Source organism: Euleptes europaea, chromosome 9, assembly GCF_029931775.1.
Source record: "Euleptes europaea isolate rEulEur1 chromosome 9, rEulEur1.hap1, whole genome shotgun sequence".
In the NCBI taxonomy this organism is placed as follows: Eukaryota; Metazoa; Chordata; class Lepidosauria; order Squamata; family Sphaerodactylidae; genus Euleptes; species Euleptes europaea.
This window is the reverse complement of record NC_079320.1, coordinates 50,542,162-50,555,705: the sequence shown is the minus strand read 5'-3', so window position 1 is coordinate 50,555,705 and position 13,544 is coordinate 50,542,162.

Here is a 13,544-nt window from a genome sequence, read left to right as displayed (position 1 = left end):
TTCGTCTGCCTTTGGTCAGTTTCATGTCTGAACATTGACAATTATTTCCACCATGGGATAGTTCAGATGATGCTAGACAATTGTAAATTGCAATGTGTATCCTGCAGGTCAAATACACCCAGAACCTAGTGCTGGTGAGGTAAACAGTGAGGACAATGCAGTTTGTATTTTCTGTTTCATGCTTGCAAAGGAAGATGACCTTTTTTCTCTAGTTCTGCTTAGCTGGCTTTCAAATTTGCCCTCGGATAAAACCTGTTAGGATTGACATTGGTGTGCCTCTTAGGTCTTTTCTCTGTGGCATCTCCACATATTTTCTTTGCTTTCTGCTGCTTCCCTTAATTGGTTCCCCATACAGTCTGTCTACTGTATTGCAAAATGCTTTGCATGGTTAATAAATAATAGAGGGTAAACTTGCTCTCCTGTATCTCCTGACATCTTGGACAGAATTTATTATCTATTTCCAGCATTTTTTGCCTTAACGCCCCCTGCAAATTAGTTGGTTTTCCAGAATGCTGAAAGGCAACTTTTCCAAACAGAAATGGGAAAAAATGTTTTTCCGCGCAACATTACTACCTCTTCTCAATGTTCTTTGTATTTTGGTTTTTCTAGTCTGAAAGATTATTTTTCTTGTGTGTGTGTATTAAGTGCCATCAAGTCGCCTCTGACTCATGGCGACCCTATGAATCAATGTTCTCCAAAATGTCCTGTTATCAACAGCCTTGCTCAGGTCTTGCAAATTAAAGGCCATGACTTCCTATATCGAGTCAATCCATCTCATGCTGAGTCTTCCTCTTTTCTTGCTACCTTCAACTTTTCCTAGCATTAATAAAAAGAGTCTTGGGGAAACCTTGCATAGCTTTTTGTTGTTGTTGTTGTTGTTTTAAAAATAAAGCTACATAATATTCACATCAACTTTTTTAAAAAAGATATTTTATTAACATTTTCAGAAAGAAAACACACAAATTACATATATACACATTCACACAGTTTGTACTCCTTCGGGGAGTCTGTCTCTCTTCATTTCAAATATCCTATACATTATTCTTATAGTCTACGGTTTTTTTTAAATAAGTTCCTCCTATCCTATATAGTAAGTTTTATAAACTAATCTTTATCTCTAACAATCTATCTTTTCTGTTTAACATATTCGAAATAGCATTCCCTTTTTTTTTTTGAAGTCTTCAGTCGTCTTCTCTTTTATCAAACTGGTCAGTCTGGCCATCACCGCAAATTCATCCATTTTTTGATGCCATTTTTCCAAGTCCGGAATATCATCCTGTTTCCAGGATGCTGCCAGTATTAATCTGGCCGCCGTAGTCAAATAGCCGAATAATTGTATATTCACATCCACTTTTGTATTAAGAACCGTAAGATCCCCTGATGGATAGACTCAATTTAAAGAGAGTTAATGGATAAAAATCCATTCTGCCATTTGAATTTCTCAGTGCTAATGGTATAAATAATAGTGGAACCACAGGTGCTAAACCCAAATAGGACCAGGAATATAGTGAAGCAGTTGCTGGTTTTGACCAAAAAAAAGATCATGGCGGATGTTTCTGCAGGCCAGAGACAGGGCTGGTCTGGTTGCTCAGCCAAACATGCCAAATAGGGAGTCTAGAGAGCCACAACAGAATAGCATTGGAGAGGGGTAAGGAACAAAGGAGTAACAGAATACAGTTCTACAGGGGATACACCTGCCTTTTTGCAGGAGTAACTTGGTAACTGCAGAAAGGGGCATTTCCAGGCTGAAAGATCTCCACTTTCAGGAATGCCCCCTTTAACGATGGTGTGAGCCTCTGCACCAGAAAAAGGCTTCTGGTGTCTAAGCCTGAAGGTTGCACTGCCACGTGGTTCACCACTGGTGTTGGTGCCCCTTTCGCCGGCACAATGTGAGGGTTCCCAACCTCCCTGTGCAAACTCCATAAAATCACTTGCTCAGACGGTCATGCAGAAACAAGGAACTTTATTGGAAGCTTCAGGTTAGTATAGGCCTTACACTGGTAAAGTTGCAAGTGCTCACAATTTCACAAAGACAGAATTATAACCCCTACAGGGAAGCAGATGTCAAAAGTATGTTATGGGAATCTACGAGATAATTGTGCATGGTACAGGAACATCAAAGACCCCAGGAAGCTCGTTATTGCTATCTGTCTACCAAGGCCATAGCTGGTGGGAGGGAGTCGGAGAGAGCAAGGGAGGTGGACGTGGGAAGAGACATTCCAATCTGGGGCCTGCTAGACGCAGCGCCTGAACCAAGGAAAGGCAAAAGGCCTGGGCTGCTTTTACGAGTCCGGGGGGGGGGGGAACACACAAGGCAAAGGCGTACAGACCCTCACACACAATTGTCACTAACACTAGCGCTGGGGTCACGCTGGCTCCAAACCCCTTTCACCTCCCTCCTCCCCACCCCCCCGGTTAGGATTAGGCCGCCTGCCTACTGAAATGATGCAGATACAGGAAAAACTCCTGTTGCAAGCACAGGTCCAGCTGTCACTGGAAAGCTGTCATCTCTTGGAAACTGGAGAGGAGTAAAATGCCCTCTGGCTGCAGAATATGGCCATGTTTTGGAAGCTCTTTGAAGGTATGGCCGAGGTCAGCTAGTATACAGATTCCTGAAAAGCACAATTTACCCCACAAAGGTCATCAAGTTGTCCTTGAACAAGGATGTCTAGAGTACTATACTGAACTAGGAGTGGGTTAGATGCAGAAGTTTGATCACTACACAAAAGTGATGGCATAGAACTTTGTCAGGCAGGGATTCCTATGGAAACAAAGCCTAACGTCGTATCCGACTGGTTTCTCTGCCACTAAAAAAGGTAGGAGGGGTCCCCTTTGATCATGCAAAAGCTATCATGGGACCTGCAGAGAGAGAAAAACATGTGTGACAGGGCTGTTAGTAGAACAAACTTTGAGTTCAGTAGCACCTTAAAGACCAAATATATTTTCAGGGTATAAGCTTTCATGAATAAAGGAGGGAAATCAGATGAGACTGAGTAAAAAAGCTGGCTAGATCCAACCCCTGGACTTCTTCTGTAAAGCTACATTTGGCTGGATATACGACTTGACAGAATCAACAGTTATCTATATCAGTTTCATGCCAATATCAACAGTTGTAGTTCCAGCATACACAATGTTATATATAAAGAAAACTTTTTACCAAACTCTCCCTGGGCAGTGTCTGCTCGGCTGCTTTTCTTCGTGTAAAGGCAAAACAATCAAAGATGCACATATTCCTTGCACTAGCAACATTGCCAAGAGAGTATTAGTTTTATGAGAACAAAAGTATCATCTACATATGCAATACCTGAAAAAAATACAATTAATCATCCGTGTTTATTTGTGGGAGGTGAATTCCCACCTTCCCCTTGCATGGGACAACGTAATGTAGACTTTTAACAACAAACAGTAGCTGAACCATGACCCAAAATGTGGCAAATGGCTAAAAAAAACTGCAGAATGTAACAGGGAAGGAACCCATCTTAATTTAGCTTTGGTATCTGGCCAGTGGGGGAAAAAATCAAAGCTGGAATGATCACAACTTTTGCAAGCACAAGTTTAAAAGAGTCCAATTAACAATCCTACTTTAAATCGTTTTTGCTTTGCTTGCCCTTCTGGCAATTGCATGTTAAAGGGCAAAATATAGAAGAAATTTATCCACTTCCCGTTTTGTTAAAATTGGTCTCGACCTTTGGCCTTTTGCTTCTGTGTGGAGAAATAACCAAGTGTCATGTAAATGAGGTAGCTATGACCCCGGATGCAGTGATCCTTAAACTGGTACCAATAAACATATAAGAGTCAGAGGTCTTTCATAAAGAAGCAGTTTCGGAGCAGTTCTGTTTTTTAAGCCAGGCTGATTCCAATGTGAACCCCTCCCCCCTTTTTGTGGAAGTTAGGAAGGAACACTTATTGGGAAATGTGCACAATCATTCTGTGTATATTTTTTAGTGGAATTGGAACTGGTTTAGTCTACTTAAAATGGATTAGTCTTCTGGATCTCATTTCAGGGACCGTTTAAGTATTCGTTGATTTTGATTCAGTAGCAGTCCTTACCTTTAATCCATTGCTACCCACTTAGGTACTCAGCATTGTCAAGGAATGCCCTCCTAAGCCACTAGTTAAAAATATTTTAAAAGCACTTCAGACAAGGGAAAGTTATATAAATATATGTATGATGTATGCATATGCAACACAGATCTCAGGTATACATTTAATGAAATGCTTGCGCCTGATGGCCACTAGCCATTGTGTTGGGGATGATTTAACCGGCTACTATTATGTGCAAGTCCAATATTATTTTAGGTGCTGTGAAACACAGGCAGGATGCTGCAGCAGTTGTCTTGTTTGTGGCTTCCTAGAGGCACCTGGTTGGCCACTGTGTGAACAGACTGCTGGATTTGATTGGCCTTGGTCTGATCCAGAAAGGCCTTTCTTATGTTCTTAAGTAAAAGAATATATTGTACATCTAGCGTAATATGCAAAGTGGAAATGTGTGAGTGTGATTGTATCCCACAAGTGGCTACAGAACATGACCCTCCCCAGTTACAAGTCCCCTGTTTGCACATTATATTAGAAAGGTGAAAAAGATGTATCATGAGTCAGATATTTCTGTATGTTGGATTGTAATCTATATTTTCTCTCAGTTAATAGCGGCTCCTTTCTCTGATGAAAGAGGCTCTTCTGCTGGAAGTAAAGGTTCATTGTGCGGAGAAAGGTGCTGCCGTTAGTTGATCAGAATACAGGAAGAGCCTCTTGCACCATTAGAGGATGGTGCTACCGTTAGCTGGGTGTAGTGGTCAGACACTACCCAACATCTGGATCCATCCTAAGAAAGGGATTTGAGTTTTCCTCAGTTCAAGAGACAGAGCCATATAAAGAAGAACTTATACTTGATTTTGATGGCTGTCTTCTATTTGCCATTTTTCTTTAACAGCGTTCAGAAGTGAGGCACTGCAACAACAAATATGGAAACATGGAACCTCCCTAAGAGGGTTCCAAAGGAGCCACAGAATCAGATATTTTGAGAAAACAATGGCAGGGATGGAAATATGCTGACCAGTTTTCTGTGATGAATAGGTATTTGTGTTGTTAGCATATTACAGACAGAAGAACTATGCGTAGCAATATTTAAAACCGAATTGGAAAAAAATACAATTTCTGGCATATTTAAGCATGCAAGTACCATCTCTATAAAAAAAGAAAAAAGGTAAAGGTCCCCTGTGCAAGCACTGGGTCATTCTTGACCCATGGGGTGATGTCACATCCCAACATTTTCTAGGCAGACTTTGTTTACGGGGTGGTTTGCCAGTGCCTTCCCCAGTCATCTCCCCCAGCAAGCTGGGTACTTTACCCCCAGCAAGCTGGGTACTCATTTTACCGACCTCAGAAGGCTGGAAGGCTGAGTCAACCTTGAGCCGGCTACCTGAAACCAACTTCCATTGGGATCGAACTCAGGTCGTGAGCAGAGCTTTGGACTGCAGTATTGCAGCTTACCACTCTGCACCACGGGGCTCCTAGTACCATCTCTAAAGATGATCTAATGTAATCCCCTGCTTCAAAGTATAGGTCAATTTAATTCCAGGGTCAAAAGCAAATGTATTTTCACGCTTGCCTGTGTAATTGACTCAGTGTATTAAGAGATTAATTGGTCTTCTTTGAAGCATGCAATATTGATAGTGTGAGAGGATGAGGTCTACTTGACCTGTTTAGCATTTATACCCTGAAATTCTAAGTGGCACTTGGAAGAGCTGATCATTTACAGATTTATATCTTTTGTTATAAATGGATTATGAAGAATCACACAATCATATAAAAGAGCATTTCTGATCCCTCCAAAAGCAGAGTTATATTTTGGCAGTCAAAATGGAAAACATGGAGGCCTAGGAGTAACGTATTTTGCCACCCCAAGCAGGTATGCACCATCACTGCCCATCACAGGTGTTCAATTGTTTGCTGTGGTTTATGTAATCTTGTTGGCTGACTTAATTAACTGATACTTATATTAAAAGTACCCCGTATCTTAGATAGTCTTGTTCCCTTCCTCATAAGTCTAAGGATAAGGCTAAATGTGATGCTGGAAGATTAATGAATGGGTTTCCTCAGCACTTTCTTAACATAGCTGTGTGGTGTCCTGATTCAGAATGCAGCTGTGGCAGAGGAGCAGGGGGGAGTTTAATCCTTCCCCTGTGTCATTTTGCTGATCAAAAATTACAGCCCCTCAGGTCGCTATTACCCCTGATTGACAAAAATGGCACCTGGTCTCCCCCCCTTCCAATAATAATAAAGTATACATGCCAAATATAATTAGCAATATAACACATGGGGAAGTTAAAACTCTCTCCTTCTATGCTGTAGCCCTGATCTGAATTGGGGTAGTGTCTGCTGTTTTCCTTTTTTTAAAAAAAATGCTGGGAAGATTGGTTCATGGATCTCCCAGCACCACATCTGGTTTGGCCCACAATAAGAGAAAACGATAAAAATAAGGCTATTCATACTATAACGTTATTTTACTTTGTTTTATGTAAGTCTCATATAAGGAAATGGGTTGTAAACACTGGCTGCAACAAATGACAATGGAATCCCCAGTGGATGCAATTCAAAGGCTATTGTATTTGGTGAGCCAAATCATTTGCATTCATAATCAGTGATACAGAACTCTTGTTTGTGCTTGTCAATACACATTGGAATGAAAAGCAATGGGAAGTGGAGCCTTACCACCATAAATCAATGTAAGAGAGCCATGGCTCTGTATAGATGGCCACATAAATCAATGTAAGAGAGCCATGGCTCTGTATAGATGGCCAATATAGTTAAATGCCATCTACGATACATGGTTGAGTACTTGTAAATTTGTTTTGGACAAAATCAAGAACTTTGAACCCCAGACCACCCTCCTGCATCACAAACTGCCTTGGAAAAAATCTCCGGTTTCCAAAGCTATTTGTTAAGTGTTGGCAGAGTGCTTCTTAAGTTAAGGTAGAGTTACTAATCCCACACAGAGAAGAGTTGCTTTTCAACATGCTTTTTTACTGCATCAACAACAACACAAGGCAGGAAGAATGCTACTATAAACCTTTTTTCTATAAACCTTTTTTCTTTTTAAAAATAAAGTTAACCAGAGAATCGCTTAAAGACAGGGAGGTAAGCAAGCTCTTAATGAACAAGCATGGCAGGTTATAGCGCCACCTATGGGTAAAAAGGGTCATTCACACCCATGGCAATACTTACTAATCTAGTTCTGCTCATCTGATACCATCTCTCTGAGCCCTGGGTTGAACACTAGGGTTGCCAACCTCCAGGTACTAGCTGGAGATCTCCTGCTTTTACAACTGATCTCCAGCTGATCACCTGGAGAAAATGGCCTCTTTAGCAATTGGATCCTTGGCATTGAAGTCCCTCCCTTCCCCAAACCCTGCCCTCCTCAGGCTCCACCCCAAAAACCTCCTGCTGATGGCGAAGAGGGACCTGGCAACCCTATTGAACATGCAACAATGTTAGGTGATAGAAGTTGGAAGTGGCAGAATAAGATATACTACTTCAAACTGTATATTGGAGGGTCACAATGTTTACCCTTGCATAAACTTCCTGTAGCCAACCAAATAAATAAATCAGTTCTAGTCTAGGCCTTTGCATCCTGTGCTAGTTTTCCGATGTTGTTGTTGTTGAACTGTGAACAATGTCATGCATCCCCTGCAGACTGAAATGCTACAGTCCATCCTGCCACCACAGCATCCCGTCTACCTCATTCTGCTTCATGTGCAGAAAAGGCCTAACAGCAGGCAGCATGAGAAAGTCCAAAGGGCCCTCAAGGACATGGAACTAGATGTGTCAGGTTTTTGAATCCTGGTTGCTGACTGTAGATCTCAGCATGGGTATACTTGTGCTGACATCACAATTGAGCAAGTAACATTAGTGGATATGCTAAAAAAAAAAAAGAGAACTTCTTTGTCGTTTTGGGTAATGGACACATCTCTACCCTGCCAACACCATAAATCGCCACTTTTGGATCCAGCCCTGTGTCTAGTACAGAACTTTCATCTTTTTGCGCTACCTTTCTTTGCAAGCTTTGGTGCTTGGTCTATTCTTTTAATTCCTTTTGATAATTTAAGATCAAAAGTATAGCTTATGATTTCAACATAACTCCTTGCATGGCTGGAAAAGTATCCGTTGCATCCAACCTGGATAAACCAAAAGTGAACACCCAACCTTTCTAGAATGCTTTGTGTCTGACACTCTCAATCCAGCCGGTATATCAAGGGTTCATCAAAAGATTTCCTACCTATCCCACAGGGTTTGAGACCACACTCAAATGCACTTGAACTATATTGTTATTGTTTTGTGTTTCACCCCGGAGACTGATGGGAATTAGTTGACAAAATTATTACTATACTAGGGGTGTGCACCATTCCCCCCCCGGGGGGGGGTTTCGGGTTCAGGTTTAATAGACTCAGAATTAAAAAAAAAAAAAAAACCCAAAAAGCTGAATCCTCATACCGGCTTTTTTGGATATTCAAAAATTTTCAGGTCTATTAAACCCAAACATGAAAAATTCCAGCTGCCTCCGCCCTCCGCCCTCCTCATGGGCTGTGCTGCCTGATACCTCCGAGACGTGGAGTTCAGCTCAGTGCTGCCTGCTGCCTCTGAGCGTACGTGGACTTTGGAGGTGGCAGTGCTGAGCTGATGCTTTGCCTGATACTTTAAGAAGCCACGGCCAGTTAGTATAGACAGTGCTGGGCTGGATGGACTAATGATTCATGTAGTGGCCTGTTAATGTGTTGCTTTTAACTTGTCCCCTTTCTCTGGAAAAATAGAGTACAAGCCTATATCTGCCTACTAGCCTTTTTACACGTTATTCTTTCTTGTGACACAAAAATAGGGTTTATGTTGTTTTGATACTTGCATTAGAAACTGGATACTCACATTGGCATTGGCCCAGCTCTGGAGTTGTGCCATTGGCATGTGTTATTGTGTATAAATCCTTCCAAATCGAAGCAGATTCAAATTGCAGTAATTTAATTTACAGCACAACACAATATGTGTGATTAAAAAAAACAACTTGATGGTAGATGTGGATAGAGCCAATCTAGTCTCATCATTATGTCCTCATCTGGTTCACAACTCTCTATTTTTATGGTGTAGTGTGTGAACTTTCTTTCCTTGTGCTGGAGACATGCTCAACAGAGCAATACATGCCTTGCTCAGACATACATCCAGAGTCAAAAGCCAATTGTTAAACCACACCTTCAGACGCAGCTGTACAGGAGGAAATATGCAATTCATAGCATAGATAGAGCAATGTTCTGTAACAATATGATTTAAAGTAACACAAAATAAGATGGAAGTATTATGGTGTAGACAAGAACTAGGACCTTTTCAGTCAGTTTATTTCAACTTAGGTATGATATCATATCTGAGTACCATTCCACCCCCCCAAAAAAAAACCCTTTATAAGAAGTATCACTTGGTGTAAATCTGTGGTTCCCAAAGGGGCAGTACCACCCCCTGAGGGGTGGTGGGATTACCTAAGGGGTCACTAAGAGGCAAGAGGGCAGCAGGGTGGTGTTAGAGGGGGGCCCCTTCAACCATGTTGTTCACTAATTTACAATAGATCAAGCTATGGCACCATGCTGGCAAATTTGGTGGAAACTATAAAAATTTTTCCCCAGACTTTGAAGAGCTGGTACCACTGGATCAAGTTCATCCGTTTTGTTGAATAAATTTCAACTAAAAAGTTTTAATTTTATTTTGGATGGATGTGTAATTAATTGTTACTGTTCTGAAATTTTATTGTTATTATCTTCTTTAATGAGTCATGAAAACCCCTATTTTGAATAATGCTTTTTATAGGATAGGGCAGGGAACACTGGGGTTGAGTTTGTGGAACCAAGGGGTGGGTGGCCCGAAAAGTTTGGGAACCACTGGTGTAAATGATGTCTAAAACTGTTTTGGCAAGTAGGGAAATTCTTAGAAAAGCCACAAGCTAACCCAAACCCAGAAAAGGGAAGATCTAACCAGTATAATTGGGCATTTATTCTGCTACAAATGCCAACTTTGTCTTTTTTATTTTGGTTTTTTGTTAAAATAATCTCCAAGGTTTGCTTGTGTGTTCCAGAGTCCCTTTTGGGAAACAATAACAGTTCTTGTTGAAAGATGTCTTAATCTAGCAAAATGTAGCCTGGGAAAGGTTCTAGCGTTGCTTGGAGTTTTTGGAAAACAAATGTATTAGAGGCAAGTTAGTACCATCCCTAAATAACTTTTATAATTGGGCTTATAATTGTCATTCATAAATAATATTTTGCTCCTAGAGAGCCACTAGAGATACTGTAATTAATTAAGCCTCCCAAACCACTGATGTATGCAAGCATTCTTAGATTTGAAGGCCAGGCAGGATAATTACAGTGATTTACTTTCATTTCTCTATAACACAGGCCACTGGCTTTATCTGTTAATTGCTGTATCAGGAGGTAAAAATCTTTGGTTGAATTAGAACTCTTATTTTTAAAAAACAAAACAGTTCACTGAGTTTTATTCTTTTTTGACGTCTCACTGAAGCAAATTGAGGTTGTAGATAGTACCTTATATAGCTGAAATCTCAGATCATTTACAGAGCAGAGATTCATTAAAGTTCCACTAAATACTGTGCAGCCATTCCAGAATAAGGTGTATCTGTAGCATTGTACTGTGTGTGTGTTTCCCCCCCTCTATTTTATCTGTATTCTCTTAATTTGCTGTCTATTCCCTTTTTCCAGCCACTGACTGTGTTTCAGGAAAAGTCTATTTGGGAGCAGGTGATCCTGAATGTGAAACTTGCTGGTGTGTAAGTGTGTGGGTGGGTTGCTTCTCTGCTTCCAACATCCTGCCATTCTACTTCTACCAGACCCATAAGGTTCTAAATGTCTGTTATCCTTGTTTTGGGAACATAATTGGGAGGGTGCCCGGGGAAGAGTTTGTAATGAAGAAACCACGGGTGGAAAAAAGAAAACACCCTTTCCCCTGACATTTCCCTACTCCATATCATTACCTAACAAAGTGGTTTTTTTTGGGGGGGGGATTGGTGAGGGTAAGATTCAAACTGGTTTAGATTATACATTGCGTTGCAGAACCATTGTAGGTTCTACTAGTAGGAAGAGTGAATGCTCTATATACGAGACTTCTGAAATGTATCACATCAAAGGATCTCAGCTCGGATGACAAATACTTAAACTACCTGAAACACATGTAAATGGTACATTTGGGATCAAAGAGATTCCTTAGGAACACTGGTATTTTAGGTTTACCAAGCAATGAAATGGTCTATTACATAAGACAGGTGTAGTAACTCTTGTCACTTAAACAAATGAAAGCTCTCCTTCCTGTTTCTAGTGTTATTGGTCTAAAGCAATATACATTTACAGCTAACTGTTGTAGAATGGGTTGGGTTTTTCCCCTCTCCCCCTCCCCGCTACTGGTATTAGGACCTCACTCTGTCATTGGTTAAACCAATACGTAACCATTGCAGCCAACGGGGTTTCAATAAGGAGTTAAAAACATTTTTACCTAATTTCCAATAACAAATTGGATTTTTTTAAAAAATAACATGGCATACTTCTTTACGCTATAGAATCCATAGGATAAAATGTTCCAACACTGCACTAAGTAAAGAGAGAGAAAAACCCTGAGTTGCATTACATGGAAAGAAGAGCAACTGAGACATAATTGCATTTTTCTTCTTTTTAAATAAGGTAGAAAAAAAGATTATAGAAACCCTTTACATTCTTAGTCTCGAAATTATCCTATTTATATGTAGTCCAATCCACTTGGGCTAAAATGAGACATGCTAGCTCTGAACTTGGACATACATGCAAATTAAATATTATGCCCCAGCACGATTTAGGTTATTGTAGGACAGAAGTAAGATGGGTGACCCAAATTCAGATATTAGCAGCAGTGCAGATAAAACAGCATCCTGTGCTCATCAAGGGACCATTTTATCCCTGTGCAAATAATAATCCAATGGGCCACATAGAGGGAAAGAGGCAACATTATTGTGCACAGTGGCCCCAAATCAGTCCTCCATGTATATAAATATATGTGGGGGTCTTTACACAGGGACCAAAGTATAGAAACTCAACACAAGCTGTGATTCAAAATCCAATCTGTGAACTGTGTCTTATACTTAAAGAGTTCGGTCTTTTAAATAATTGGTGCAGGTACAGCATTTAAAAACCCTGGGTTAAAAAAAGTGTGTGTGTGGGGGAGAGGTGAGGGCTAAAGCTTCTTCACGTGAGAAGGTATTCCTGGTGTGGTATCTGGATTCCTTGCGATCACTGAAGAGTTCTTTTCTTGCTCCTTCCTGCCCTTTCTCTTTACTGTCTCCAGGGGACCAGCTCCTGCATTGAGGCATTTGGAGGATATCCTCGTCAACACGGCTGTAGAGCTCCTCTTATGTTAAACTGCTTCAACTGCACTTGAATCTGCAGAAATTTTCATCTCATTAGGTTTTTTCTTCTTCCTTCCTTTTTTCCGTAGATGACATTCCTTGTCTGGAAAGAATCAGACCCATATTTATATAGACCGATGACTTCCTAACCATTTTTTACAAGATATAATCACAGGTTTTAAAAACCGTTCCCCCTGGTCTTTCAAACAAACAAAAGATTGTGCGTTAAAAATTATTATAATGAATTATTCCAGAGAAGCAGTTGTCGAGAGCTTGCCCAGATGTCTCTCATTTACAGAGTAGGAGCACTAGTTTAGTGCTTGTAACTCCTGCAGCCCAGTTGCAGGGGAGAGAATTCAACATATTCTGATTCCATCCTGGTGGTCCACTTAGTTGATGGGAATCAGCGCATGCTGCGCAGGCAGGAAAGCTTGCTGTGTGTGGTGACGTACAAGATGGAGGGAAGAAAGGCCAGTTTACACACTCGGGTTTTAAAAAGGTTGGTTCTGGGTTTCCCAGATCCAACTCAGGTTGACTTTTAAAAAATAAAGGAGAACCCTAATGGACTCGGAATGCTACCATGAAGGAAGGCAGGGCTCTTGCCTCCCCCCCCCAAAGCCACTTTCCTGGACCGAAACATTGCTGGGGGAGTTATTTCTCTATTTTTGCTGCTCCACATGGACTGTCCATGTGGAGCAGCAAAAATGGAGAAATAACTTCTCCCTGATCTGTTTCCATGTGGGAAAACATCTTGTGAGGAAAGGCAGGAGCCCTTCTTCCCTGCGCAGTGTCATTCTGAGCACATTTGGGCTCTCCTCTATTATTATCTTTGTCTACTGGGTAAGGGGCTGGAAGGAATTTTCCCATTTCTCAACTGCTGTGCTCCTGGTTTCAATATACAAAGTGAAGGGGAGATCCTTGTCTGTCTAGACTACAGCAGCAGTCCATTTATCCTCCTGCTCTTGTCATTTACTGTCAGGCACTTTGCAAACAACTTATGGGTCTGTGTCCAGTGACACCCAAACAATGATGATACATTGGAAAGAATGCTGGACTTCAACTTTGGGGATTTAAAATCCACCAAAAGCCATCAGAGGGTGTCATTCTCCACCTCAGTTTTCTAGACCAA